This window comes from Hyla sarda, unplaced genomic scaffold, assembly GCF_029499605.1.
Source record: "Hyla sarda isolate aHylSar1 unplaced genomic scaffold, aHylSar1.hap1 scaffold_1189, whole genome shotgun sequence".
Lineage (NCBI taxonomy): Eukaryota > Metazoa > Chordata > Amphibia > Anura > Hylidae > Hyla > Hyla sarda.
The window spans coordinates 17,503-31,627 of record NW_026607812.1 but is presented as its reverse complement, the minus strand read 5'-3'; the positions used below and the strand labels follow the sequence as shown (position 1 = coordinate 31,627).

The 14,125-nt window shown below is 45.2% G+C and overlaps 5 non-coding genes and 1 pseudogene across 5 annotated transcripts; all 6 read right to left on the bottom strand.

Moving 5' to 3' along the window:
* Positions 1-2,214: 2,214 nt before the first annotated feature.
* Positions 2,215-2,314, bottom strand: LOC130303093 (U2 spliceosomal RNA; annotated as a pseudogene).
* Positions 2,315-4,410: 2,096 nt separating this feature from the next.
* Positions 4,411-4,601, bottom strand: LOC130303058 (U2 spliceosomal RNA). Its single transcript, XR_008853181.1, has one exon. It is a non-coding gene; the product is annotated as a U2 spliceosomal RNA (small nuclear RNA).
* Positions 4,602-6,693: 2,092 nt separating this feature from the next.
* On the bottom strand, positions 6,694-6,884 carry LOC130303057 (U2 spliceosomal RNA). Its single transcript, XR_008853180.1, has one exon. It is a non-coding gene; the product is annotated as a U2 spliceosomal RNA (small nuclear RNA).
* Positions 6,885-8,978: 2,094 nt separating this feature from the next.
* On the bottom strand, positions 8,979-9,169 carry LOC130303056 (U2 spliceosomal RNA). Its single transcript, XR_008853179.1, has one exon. It is a non-coding gene; the product is annotated as a U2 spliceosomal RNA (small nuclear RNA).
* A 2,099-nt stretch (positions 9,170-11,268) lies between these two features.
* LOC130303055 (U2 spliceosomal RNA) lies at positions 11,269-11,459 on the bottom strand. Its single transcript, XR_008853178.1, has one exon. It is a non-coding gene; the product is annotated as a U2 spliceosomal RNA (small nuclear RNA).
* A 2,105-nt stretch (positions 11,460-13,564) lies between these two features.
* On the bottom strand, positions 13,565-13,755 carry LOC130303092 (U2 spliceosomal RNA). Its single transcript, XR_008853214.1, has one exon. It is a non-coding gene; the product is annotated as a U2 spliceosomal RNA (small nuclear RNA).
* Positions 13,756-14,125: the final 370 nt, after the last annotated feature.

Sequence of the window (14,125 nt, the reverse complement as noted above, 5' to 3'; positions counted from 1 at the left end):
CTACACCCCTCACGGAATGTAACAAGGGGTACAGTGAGCATTTACACCCCACAGGTGTCTGACAGATCTTTGAAACAGGGGTCTGTGAAAATGAAAAATAAAATTTTTAATTTACACAGCCCACTGTTCCAAAGATACGTCAAATGCCAGTGGGGTGTAAATTCTCCCTGCACCCCTTATTACCTTCCGTGAGGGGTGTAGTTTTAAAAATGGGGTCACATGTGGGGGGTCCACTATTCTGGCACCACGGGGGGCTTTGGAAATGCACATGGCCAAATTCTCTCTCCAAAAGCTCAATGATGCTCCTTCTCTTCTGAGCATTGTAGTTCGCCCCCAGTGCACTTCACGTCCACTTATTGGGTATTTCCATACTCAGAAGAGATGGGGTTACAAATTTTGGGGGGTATTTTCTGCTATTATCCCTTGTAAAAATGTAAAATTTGGGGGAAAACAAGCATTTTAGTGTAAAAAAAATATTTTTTTTTTTACATATGCAAAAGTCGTGAAACACCTGTGGGGTATTAAGGTTCACTTTACCCCTTGTTACGTTCCCCAAGGGGTCTAGTTTCCAAAATGGTATGCCATGTGTTTTTTTTTTTCTGTCCTGGCACCATAGGTGCTTCCTAAATGCGGCATGCCCCCAGAGCAAAATTTGCTTCCAAAAAGCCAAATGAGACTCCTTCTCTTCTGAGACCTGTAGTGCGCCAGCAGAGCACTTTTCATCCCCATATTGGGTGTCTTCTGAATCGGGAGAAATTGGGCTTCAAATGTTGGGGGGTATTTTCTGCTATTACCTTTTTTAAAAATGTTAAATTTTTGCTAAACCAAGCATTTTTGGTAAAAAAAAAATTATTTTTTTTACATATGCAAAAGTCGTGAAACACCTGTGGGGTATTAAGGTTCACTTTATCCCTTGTTACGTTCCTCAAGGAGTCTAGTTTCCAAAATGGTATGCCATGTCGTTTTTTTTTGCTGTCCTGGCACCATAGGGGCTTCCTAAATGCGACATGCCCCCCGAGCAAAATTTGCTCTCAAAAAGCCAAATATGACTCCTTCTCTTCTGAGCATTGTAGTTCGCCCGTAATGCACTTCAGGTCAACTTATGTGGTACCTGTATACTCAGAAGAGATGGGGTTACAAATTTTGGGGGGTATTTTCTGCTATTAACCCTTGCAAAAATGTGAAATTTGGGGGGAAACACACATTTTAGTGAAATTTTTATTTTTTTTTTTACATATGCAAAAGTCATGAAACACCTGTGGGGTATTAAGGCTCACTTAATTCCTTTTTACGTTCCTCAAGGGGTCTAGTTTCCAAAATGGTATGCCATGTTTTTTTTATTTGCTGTTTTGGCACCATAGGGGCTTCCTAAATGCAACATGCCCCCAAAAAACCATTTCAGAAAAACGTACTCTCCAAAATCCCCTTGTCGCTCCTTCGCTTCTGAGCCCTCTACTGCGCCCGCCGAACAATTTACATAGACATATGAGGTATGTGCTTACTCGAGAGAAATTGGGCTACAAATTCAAGTATAAATTTTATCCTTTTACCCCTTGTAAAAATTCAAAAATTGGGTCTACAAGAACATGCAAGTGTAAAAAATGAAGATTTTGAATTTTCTCCTTCACTTTGCTGCTTTTACCGTGAAACACCTAAAGGGTTAAAACACTTACTGAATGTCATTTTGAATACTTTGGGGGGTGCAGTTTTTGTAATGGGGTCATTTATGGGGTATTTCTAATATGAAGACCCTTCAAATCCACTTCAAACCTGAACTGGTCCATGAAAAATAGCGAGTTTGAAAATTTTGTGAAAAATTGTAAAATTGCTGCTGAACTTTGAAGCCCTCTGGTGTCTTCCAAAAGTAAAAACATGTCAATTTTATGATTAAAATATAAAGTAGACATATTGTATATGTGAATCCAAAAAAAATAATATTTGGAATATCAATTTTCCTTACAAACAGAGAGCTTCAAAGTTAGAAAAATGCAAAATTTTCAATTTTTTCATCAAGTTTTGGGATTTTTCACCAAGAAAGGATGCAAGTTACCACAAAAATTTACCACTATGTTAAAGTAGAATATGTCACGAAAAAACAATCTCGGAATCAGATTGATAAGTAAAAGCATTCCAGAGTTATTAATGTTTAAAGTGACAGTGGTCAGATGTGCAAAAAAGGGCTGCGTCCTAGAGGTGAAAATGGGCTGTGTCCTTAAGGGGTTAATATATGGTCCCCAGATAGGGGACGTATCAGATATTAAACTGATAAGAACAGATACTACACTTGATCTTAGCCAAAAGGCCGAGAAGCGATAACCGTGAAAGGGGCGGGCCCAACAAGGTCCCCTTCATGGGCACTATCACTGCTTGCTGTCAGGGAGGCTGCCAGACAATTTTCCATGCACACTCTGGGCTGGGGGGCAGTCAACCACCAGTACACACAGCAGAACCTAAACCCATACCATTATTGCTAAGCAGCAAGACAGGGGCCCATTGCACTCCCACGGGGCCTTTTTAAATGCAATCCATAACCCGGATTTGCCAGGAACCCTTCTTACTCCTCCTACTTGCATGTGACACTGGGCTTAGGATCTGCATAGGAAACACACACACAAGCACACACCTACCTTTGTTGCCTGCAGATGCCTCCTTGGCTGTCCCCAAACGGTATCAAACCAACACCCACGGGAAGCTGTAAGCATAGAGGACATGCCTGCACCCCATTGGACTTACCTGTGTGGGTTAAATCCGGGTTATTTGACAACCTATGGCGGTGATGGTTCTGCTCAGGCAGAGCAGTGCTGATGCTCCTCATAAAGCTGTCGCTGCTGTGAAGGTTCTAGGTGACATCACAAATCCCTTTGGTTACATACACAACAAAGCTGGGTTGTTGTTGTTTACACTCTGCAAGGCCTGTGGAAGTGAGTGACATCATAGCACTGTAGTTCTGAGGGTTCTAGATGGATGCAACAATCTCCTGTTGCTTCTATGAAGGCCGTAATAGACGACATCACCAAACAGCTCCATAGTCACATACACAGCAAAGGAGAGATGTTGTTTACACCTAGTGATGTCAGTGGTATTGAGTGACATCACAGCACAGTGCTAAGGCTCCTGGGCCTGGACACAGCAGCGGCTGCAATATCTCAACGGAGAATACGTTTATATATATGTGTGTGTGTGCGCGTATATATATATATATATATATATATATATATATATATATATATATATTTCTCCGCCGAAATCACTTTTAAACCCATTTCCACCTTTTTTTCCCTTCTCTTCCTCTTACTTTTTTTTCAAGTTTTTTTACGTTTTTCTCCTTTTCGCCTCTTTTCTGGGCGTATTATTCTTCTTTTTCTTCTTTTTTTTCGTCTAATGCATACCCCATCAGTGCAGCAATGCTTATTCAATACCGCCAGCAGATGGAGACACTGGGGGATAATTTTCTAAGGATTTATACTGATTTTTCCTGTCTGAATTTGTCGCACAGAAAGTTGCAGGCCAAATATGTGTGACATTTCTGCGACTTTAGCTTCTAGAGCATTTTTACAACATTATACATAGGTGCTGAATACATAAAAAGCGACTGTTCAGCGACAGACAAGTCGCATCGGCTGAAAGTAGGCCAGAATGTCAGTCCATGTTGGAGCAGGTTTAGATACAGTCTAAAGCATAGATCTCAAAGTCTGTGCACAGAATTTAGCAAGGGCCTCGCACCTTCTGATGCATCAGGTAGGTGCACAATAGCATAGCCTAACCCTCTGTACTTTGGTCTATATTGATGCGGGACATAGACAGCCAGCTGATGACCAATCCATTAGTGCAATGGATGGCTGGAAGCATTTGTCTTTGCCTTTGCAATACCACAGAAGCAATGCATGGTCAATGTACAGCAATGACACACCTGTGTGAACAGCCAGGAGACCCCCCCCCCCCCCCCCATGTTATGTTACATAGTTACATAGTTAGTACGGTCGAAAAAAGACATATGTCCATCACGTTCAACCAGGGAATTAAGGGGTAGGGGTGTGGCGCGATATTGGGGAAGGGATGAGATTTTATATTTCTTCATAAGCATTAATCTTATTTTGTCAATTAGGAACATTCAGCACCCACCCGCTATCAAGGCAGCTGCCTATCATGTCATGCCCTACCTGCACAGGTGTGCTGGCTACTCAAATGATCCAATTAAGGAGGCCATTTAGTCAGCAGCAGCAGAAGTCCTGTGCCTGGACGCTCCAACAGGGGCCAGACACAAGCAGAAGCAGAAGCAGCAGAAGCAGCAGCAGCACCACCTTTTGTTTTTTGGCTGCAGCAGCAGCAAGGCCCACAGGGCTGGCTAGCTGGCTAGCCAGCAAGCAGGTAGCAATGAAAGTAGGAATCTTTCTTTTTAACCCTGTAAGGGGGTGGTGCACTGTACCCGAAGATACTGCCATATCGGGTCAATGCATAGGGCGACGGAAGCAAGCTTCGAAATCGGCCCCCGTTCTCAAAAATCCATTTAATATATGGTCCCCAGATAGGGGACGTATCAGATATTAAACTGATAAGAACAGATACTACACTTGATCTTAGCCAAAAGGCCGAGAAGCGATAACCGTGAAAGGGGCGGGCCCAACAAGGTCCCCTTCATGGGCACTATCACTGCTTGCTGTCAGGGAGGCTGCCAGACAATTTTCCATGCACACTTTGGGCTGGGGGGCAGTCAACCACCAGTACACACAGCAGAACCTAAACCCATACCATTATTGCTAAGCAGCAAGACAGGGGCCCATTGCACTCCCACGGGGCCTTTTTAAATGCAATCCATAACCCGGATTTGCCAGGAACCCTTCTTACTCCTCCTACTTGCATGTGACACTGGGCTTAGGATCTGCATAGGAAACACACACACAAGCACACACCTACCTTTGTTGCCTGCAGATGCCTCCTTGGCTGTCCCCAAACGGTATCAAACCAACACCCACGGGAAGCTGTAAGCATAGAGGACATGCCTGCACCCCATTGGACTTACCTGTGTGGGTTAAATCCGGGTTATTTGACAACCTATGGCGGTGATGGTTCTGCTCAGGCAGAGCAGTGCTGATGCTCCTCATAAAGCTGTCGCTGCTGTGAAGGTTCTAGGTGACATCACAAATCCCTTTGGTTACATACACAACAAAGCTGGGTTGTTGTTGTTTACACTCTGCAAGGCCTGTGGAAGTGAGTGACATCATAGCACTGTAGTTCTGAGGGTTCAAGATGGATGCAACAATCTCCTGTTGCTTCTATGAAGGCCGTAATAGACGACATCACCAAACAGCTCCATAGTCACATACACAGCAAAGGAGAGATGTTGTTTACACCTAGTGATGTCAGTGGTATTGAGTGACATCACAGCACAGTGCTAAGGCTCCTGGGCCTGGACACAGCAGCGGCTGCAATATCTCAACGGAGAATACGTTTATATCTATGTGTGTGTGTGCGCATATATATATATATATATATATATATATATATATATATATATTTCTCCGCCGAAATCACTTTTAAACCCATTTCCACCTTTTTTTCCCTTCTCTTCCTCTTACTTTTTTTTCACGTTTTTTTACGTTTTTCTCCTTTTCGCCTCTTTTCTGGGCGTATTATTCTTCTTTTTCTTCTTTTTTTTCGTCTAATGCATACCCCATCAGTGCAGCAATGCTTATTCAATACCGCCAGCAGATGGAGACACTGGGGGATAATTTTCTAAGGATTTATACTGATTTTTCCTGTCTGAATTTGTCGCACAGAAAGTTGCAGGCCAAATATGTGTGACATTTCTGCGACTTTAGCTTCTAGAGCATTTTTACAACATTATACATAGGTGCTGAATACATAAAAAGCGACTGTTCAGCGACAGACAAGTCGCATCGGCTGAAAGTAGGCCAGAATGTCAGTCCATGTTGGAGCAGGTTTAGATACAGTCTAAAGCATAGATCTCAAAGTCTGTGCACAGAATTTAGCAAGGGCCTCGCACCTTCTGATGCATCAGGTAGGTGCACAATAGCATAGCCTAACCCTCTGTACTTTGGTCTATATTGATGCGGGACATAGACAGCCAGCTGATGACCAATCCATTAGTGCAATGGATGGCTGGAAGCATTTGTCTTTGCCTTTGCAATACCACAGAAGCAATGCATGGTCAATGTACAGCAATGACACACCTGTGTGAACAGCCAGGAGACCCCCCCCCCCCCCCCCCCATGTTATGTTACATAGTTACATAGTTAGTACGGTCGAAAAAAGACATATGTCCATCACGTTCAACCAGGGAATTAAGGGGTAGGGGTGTGGCGCGATATTGGGGAAGGGATGAGATTTTATATTTCTTCATAAGCATTAATCTTATTTTGTCAATTAGGAACATTCAGCACCCACCCGCTATCAAGGCAGCTGCCTATCATGTCATGCCCTACCTGCACAGGTGTGCTGGCTACTCAAATGATCCAATTAAGGAGGCCATTTAGTCAGCAGCAGCAGAAGTCCTGTGCCTGGACGCTCCAACAGGGGCCAGACACAAGCAGAAGCAGAAGCAGCAGAAGCAGCAGCAGCACCACCTTTTGTTTTTTGGCTGCAGCAGCAGCAAGGCCCACAGGGCTGGCTAGCTGGCTAGCCAGCAAGCAGGTAGCAATGAAAGTAGGAATCTTTCTTTTTAACCCTGTAAGGGGGTGGTGCACTGTACCCGAAGATACTGCCATATCGGGTCAATGCATAGGGCGACGGAAGCAAGCTTCGAAATCGGCCCCCGTTCTCAAAAATCCATTTAATATATGGTCCCCAGATAGGGGACGTATCAGATATTAAACTGATAAGAACAGATACTACACTTGATCTTAGCCAAAAGGCCGAGAAGCGATAACCGTGAAAGGGGCGGGCCCAACAAGGTCCCCTTCATGGGCACTATCACTGCTTGCTGTCAGGGAGGCTGCCAGACAATTTTCCATGCACACTCTGGGCTGGGGGGCAGTCAACCACCAGTACACACAGCAGAACCTAAACCCATACCATTATTGCTAAGCAGCAAGACAGGGGCCCATTGCACTCCCACGGGGCCTTTTTAAATGCAATCCATAACCCGGATTTGCCAGGAACCCTTCTTACTCCTCCTACTTGCATGTGACACTGGGCTTAGGATCTGCATAGGAAACACACACACAAGCACACACCTACCTTTGTTGCCTGCAGATGCCTCCTTGGCTGTCCCCAAACGGTATCAAACCAACACCCACGGGAAGCTGTAAGCATAGAGGACATGCCTGCACCCCATTGGACTTACCTGTGTGGGTTAAATCCGGGTTATTTGACAACCTATGGCGGTGATGGTTCTGCTCAGGCAGAGCAGTGCTGATGCTCCTCATAAAGCTGTCGCTGCTGTGAAGGTTCTAGGTGACATCACAAATCCCTTTGGTTACATACACAACAAAGCTGGGTTGTTGTTGTTTACACTCTGCAAGGCCTGTGGAAGTGAGTGACATCATAGCACTGTAGTTCTGAGGGTTCAAGATGGATGCAACAATCTCCTGTTGCTTCTATGAAGGCCGTAATAGACGACATCACCAAACAGCTCCATAGTCACATACACAGCAAAGGAGAGATGTTGTTTACACCTAGTGATGTCAGTGGTATTGAGTGACATCACAGCACAGTGCTAAGGCTCCTGGGCCTGGACACAGCAGCGGCTGCAATATCTCAACGGAGAATACGTTTATATCTATGTGTGTGTGTGCGCATATATATATATATATATATATATATATATATATATATATATATTTCTCCGCCGAAATCACTTTTAAACCCATTTCCACCTTTTTTTCCCTTCTCTTCCTCTTACTTTTTTTTCACGTTTTTTTACGTTTTTCTCCTTTTCGCCTCTTTTCTGGGCGTATTATTCTTCTTTTTCTTCTTTTTTTTCGTCTAATGCATACCCCATCAGTGCAGCAATGCTTATTCAATACCGCCAGCAGATGGAGACACTGGGGGATAATTTTCTAAGGATTTATACTGATTTTTCCTGTCTGAATTTGTCGCACAGAAAGTTGCAGGCCAAATATGTGTGACATTTCTGCGACTTTAGCTTCTAGAGCATTTTTACAACATTATACATAGGTGCTGAATACATAAAAAGCGACTGTTCAGCGACAGACAAGTCGCATCGGCTGAAAGTAGGCCAGAATGTCAGTCCATGTTGGAGCAGGTTTAGATACAGTCTAAAGCATAGATCTCAAAGTCTGTGCACAGAATTTAGCAAGGGCCTCGCACCTTCTGATGCATCAGGTAGGTGCACAATAGCATAGCCTAACCCTCTGTACTTTGGTCTATATTGATGCGGGACATAGACAGCCAGCTGATGACCAATCCATTAGTGCAATGGATGGCTGGAAGCATTTGTCTTTGCCTTTGCAATACCACAGAAGCAATGCATGGTCAATGTACAGCAATGACACACCTGTGTGAACAGCCAGGAGACCCCCCCCCCCCCCCCCCCATGTTATGTTACATAGTTACATAGTTAGTACGGTCGAAAAAAGACATATGTCCATCACGTTCAACCAGGGAATTAAGGGGTAGGGGTGTGGCGCGATATTGGGGAAGGGATGAGATTTTATATTTCTTCATAAGCATTAATCTTATTTTGTCAATTAGGAACATTCAGCACCCACCCGCTATCAAGGCAGCTGCCTATCATGTCATGCCCTACCTGCACAGGTGTGCTGGCTACTCAAATGATCCAATTAAGGAGGCCATTTAGTCAGCAGCAGCAGAAGTCCTGTGCCTGGACGCTCCAACAGGGGCCAGACACAAGCAGAAGCAGAAGCAGCAGAAGCAGCAGCAGCACCACCTTTTGTTTTTTGGCTGCAGCAGCAGCAAGGCCCACAGGGCTGGCTAGCTGGCTAGCCAGCAAGCAGGTAGCAATGAAAGTAGGAATCTTTCTTTTTAACCCTGTAAGGGGGTGGTGCACTGTACCCGAAGATACTGCCATATCGGGTCAATGCATAGGGCGACGGAAGCAAGCTTCGAAATCGGCCCCCGTTCTCAAAAATCCATTTAATATATGGTCCCCAGATAGGGGACGTATCAGATATTAAACTGATAAGAACAGATACTACACTTGATCTTAGCCAAAAGGCCGAGAAGCGATAACCGTGAAAGGGGCGGGCCCAACAAGGTTCCCTTCATGGGCACTATCACTGCTTGCTGTCAGGGAGGCTGCCAGACAATTTTCCATGCACACTCTGGGCTGGGGGGCAGTCAACCACCAGTACACACAGCAGAACCTAAACCCATACCATTATTGCTAAGCAGCAAGACAGGGGCCCATTGCACTCCCACGGGGCCTTTTTAAATGCAATCCATAACCCGGATTTGCCAGGAACCCTTCTTACTCCTCCTACTTGCATGTGACACTGGGCTTAGGATCTGCATAGGAAACACACACACAAGCACACACCTACCTTTGTTGCCTGCAGATGCCTCCTTGGCTGTCCCCAAACGGTATCAAACCAACACCCACGGGAAGCTGTAAGCATAGAGGACATGCCTGCACCCCATTGGACTTACCTGTGTGGGTTAAATCCGGGTTATTTGACAACCTATGGCGGTGATGGTTCTGCTCAGGCAGAGCAGTGCTGATGCTCCTCATAAAGCTGTCGCTGCTGTGAAGGTTCTAGGTGACATCACAAATCCCTTTGGTTACATACACAACAAAGCTGGGTTGTTGTTGTTTACACTCTGCAAGGCCTGTGGAAGTGAGTGACATCATAGCGCTGTAGTTCTGAGGGTTCAAGATGGATGCAACAATCTCCTGTTGCTTCTATGAAGGCCGTAATAGACGACATCACCAAACAGCTCCATAGTCACATACACAGCAAAGGAGAGATGTTGTTTACACCTAGTGATGTCAGTGGTATTGAGTGACATCACAGCACAGTGCTAAGGCTCCTGGGCCTGGACACAGCAGCGGCTGCAATATCTCAACGGAGAATACGTTTATATCTATGTGTGTGTGTGCGCATATATATATATATATATATATATATATATATATATATATATATATATTTCTCCGCCGAAATCACTTTTAAACCCATTTCCACCTTTTTTTCCCTTCTCTTCCTCTTACTTTTTTTTCACGTTTTTTTACGTTTTTCTCCTTTTCGCCTCTTTTCTGGGCGTATTATTCTTCTTTTTCTTCTTTTTTTTCGTCTAATGCATACCCCATCAGTGCAGCAATGCTTATTCAATACCGCCAGCAGATGGAGACACTGGGGGATAATTTTCTAAGGATTTATACTGATTTTTCCTGTCTGAATTTGTCGCACAGAAAGTTGCAGGCCAAATATGTGTGACATTTCTGCGACTTTAGCTTCTAGAGCATTTTTACAACATTATACATAGGTGCTGAATACATAAAAAGCGACTGTTCAGCGACAGACAAGTCGCATCGGCTGAAAGTAGGCCAGAATGTCAGTCCATGTTGGAGCAGGTTTAGATACAGTCTAAAGCATAGATCTCAAAGTCTGTGCACAGAATTTAGCAAGGGCCTCGCACCTTCTGATGCATCAGGTAGGTGCACAATAGCATAGCCTAACCCTCTGTACTTTGGTCTATATTGATGCGGGACATAGACAGCCAGCTGATGACCAATCCATTAGTGCAATGGATGGCTGGAAGCATTTGTCTTTGCCTTTGCAATACCACAGAAGCAATGCATGGTCAATGTACAGCAATGACACACCTGTGTGAACAGCCAGGAGACCCCCCCCCCCCCCCCCCCCATGTTATGTTACATAGTTACATAGTTAGTACGGTCGAAAAAAGACATATGTCCATCACGTTCAACCAGGGAATTAAGGGGTAGGGGTGTGGCGCGATATTGGGGAAGGGATGAGATTTTATATTTCTTCATAAGCATTAATCTTATTTTGTCAATTAGGAACATTCAGCACCCACCCGCTATCAAGGCAGCTGCCTATCATGTCATGCCCTACCTGCACAGGTGTGCTGGCTACTCAAATGATCCAATTAAGGAGGCCATTTAGTCAGCAGCAGCAGAAGTCCTGTGCCTGGACGCTCCAACAGGGGCCAGACACAAGCAGAAGCAGAAGCAGCAGAAGCAGCAGCAGCACCACCTTTTGTTTTTTGGCTGCAGCAGCAGCAAGGCCCACAGGGCTGGCTAGCTGGCTAGCCAGCAAGCAGGTAGCAATGAAAGTAGGAATCTTTCTTTTTAACCCTGTAAGGGGGTGGTGCACTGTACCCGAAGATACTGCCATATCGGGTCAATGCATAGGGCGACGGAAGCAAGCTTCGAAATCGGCCCCCGTTCTCAAAAATCCATTTAATATATGGTCCCCAGATAGGGGACGTATCAGATATTAAACTGATAAGAACAGATACTACACTTGATCTTAGCCAAAAGGCCGAGAAGCGATAACCGTGAAAGGGGCGGGCCCAACAAGGTCCCCTTCATGGGCACTATCACTGCTTGCTGTCAGGGAGGCTGCCAGACAATTTTCCATGCACACTCTGGGCTGGGGGGCAGTCAACCACCAGTACACACAGCAGAACCTAAACCCATACCATTATTGCTAAGCAGCAAGACAGGGGCCCATTGCACTCCCACGGGGCCTTTTTAAATGCAATCCATAACCCGGATTTGCCAGGAACCCTTCTTACTCCTCCTACTTGCATGTGACACTGGGCTTAGGATCTGCATAGGAAACACACACACAAGCACACACCTACCTTTGTTGCCTGCAGATGCCTCCTTGGCTGTCCCCAAACGGTATCAAACCAACACCCACGGGAAGCTGTAAGCATAGAGGACATGCCTGCACCCCATTGGACTTACCTGTGTGGGTTAAATCCGGGTTATTTGACAACCTATGGCGGTGATGGTTCTGCTCAGGCAGAGCAGTGCTGATGCTCCTCATAAAGCTGTCGCTGCTGTGAAGGTTCTAGGTGACATCACAAATCCCTTTGGTTACATACACAACAAAGCTGGGTTGTTGTTGTTTACACTCTGCAAGGCCTGTGGAAGTGAGTGACATCATAGCACTGTAGTTCTGAGGGTTCAAGATGGATGCAACAATCTCCTGTTGCTTCTATGAAGGCCGTAATAGACGACATCACCAAACAGCTCCATAGTCACATACACAGCAAAGGAGAGATGTTGTTTACACCTAGTGATGTCAGTGGTATTGAGTGACATCACAGCACAGTGCTAAGGCTCCTGGGCCTGGACACAGCAGCGGCTGCAATATCTCAACGGAGAATACGTTTATATCTATGTGTGTGTGTGCGCATATATATATATATATATATATATATATATATATATATATATATATATATTTCTCCGCCGAAATCACTTTTAAACCCATTTCCACCTTTTTTTCCCTTCTCTTCCTCTTACTTTTTTTTCACGTTTTTTTACGTTTTTCTCCTTTTCGCCTCTTTTCTGGGCGTATTATTCTTCTTTTTCTTCTTTTTTTTCGTCTAATGCATACCCCATCAGTGCAGCAATGCTTATTCAATACCGCCAGCAGATGGAGACACTGGGGGATAATTTTCTAAGGATTTATACTGATTTTTCCTGTCTGAATTTGTCGCACAGAAAGTTGCAGGCCAAATATGTGTGACATTTCTGCGACTTTAGCTTCTAGAGCATTTTTACAACATTATACATAGGTGCTGAATACATAAAAAGCGACTGTTCAGCGACAGACAAGTCGCATCGGCTGAAAGTAGGCCAGAATGTCAGTCCATGTTGGAGCAGGTTTAGATACAGTCTAAAGCATAGATCTCAAAGTCTGTGCACAGAATTTAGCAAGGGCCTCGCACCTTCTGATGCATCAGGTAGGTGCACAATAGCATAGCCTAACCCTCTGTACTTTGGTCTATATTGATGCGGGACATAGACAGCCAGCTGATGACCAATCCATTAGTGCAATGGATGGCTGGAAGCATTTGTCTTTGCCTTTGCAATACCACAGAAGCAATGCATGGTCAATGTACAGCAATGACACACCTGTGTGAACAGCCAGGAGACCCCCCCCCCCCCCCCCCCCCCCCATGTTATGTTACATAGTTACATAGTTAGTACGGTCGAAAAAAGACATATGTCCATCACGTTCAACCAGGGAATTAAGGGGTAGGGGTGTGGCGCGATATTGGGGAAGGGATGAGATTTTATATTTCTTCATAAGCATTAATCTTATTTTGTCAATTAGGAACATTCAGCACCCACCCGCTATCAAGGCAGCTGCCTATCATGTCATGCCCTACCTGCACAGGTGTGCTGGCTACTCAAATGATCCAATTAAGGAGGCCATTTAGTCAGCAGCAGCAGAAGTCCTGTGCCTGGACGCTCCAACAGGGGCCAGACACAAGCAGAAGCAGAAGCAGCAGAAGCAGCAGCAGCACCACCTTTTGTTTTTTGGCTGCAGCAGCAGCAAGGCCCACAGGGCTGGCTAGCTGGCTAGCCAGCAAGCAGGTAGCAATGAAAGTAGGAATCTTTCTTTTTAACCCTGTAAGGGGGTGGTGCACTGTACCCGAAGATACTGCCATATCGGGTCAATGCATAGGGCGACGGAAGCAAGCTTCGAAATCGGCCCCCGTTCTCAAAAATCCATTTAATATATGGTCCCCAGATAGGGGACGTATCAGATATTAAACTGATAAAAACAGATACTACACTTGATCTTAGCCAAAAGGCCGAGAAGCGATAACCGTGAAAGGGGCGGGCCCAACAAGGTTCCCTTCATGGGCACTATCACTGCTTGCTGTCAGGGAGGCTGCCAGACAATTTTCCATGCACACTCTGGGCTGGGGGGCAGTCAACCACCAGTACACACAGCAGAACCTAAACCCATACCATTATTGCTAAGCAGCAAGACAGGGGCCCATTGCACTCCCACGGGGCCTTTTTAAATGCAATCCATAACCCGGATTTGCCAGGAACCCTTCTTACTCCTCCTACTTGCATGTGACACTGGGCTTAGGATCTGCATAGGAAACACACACACAAGCACACACCTACCTTTGTTGCCTGCAGATGCCTCCTTGGCTGTCCCCAAACGGTATCAAACCAACACCC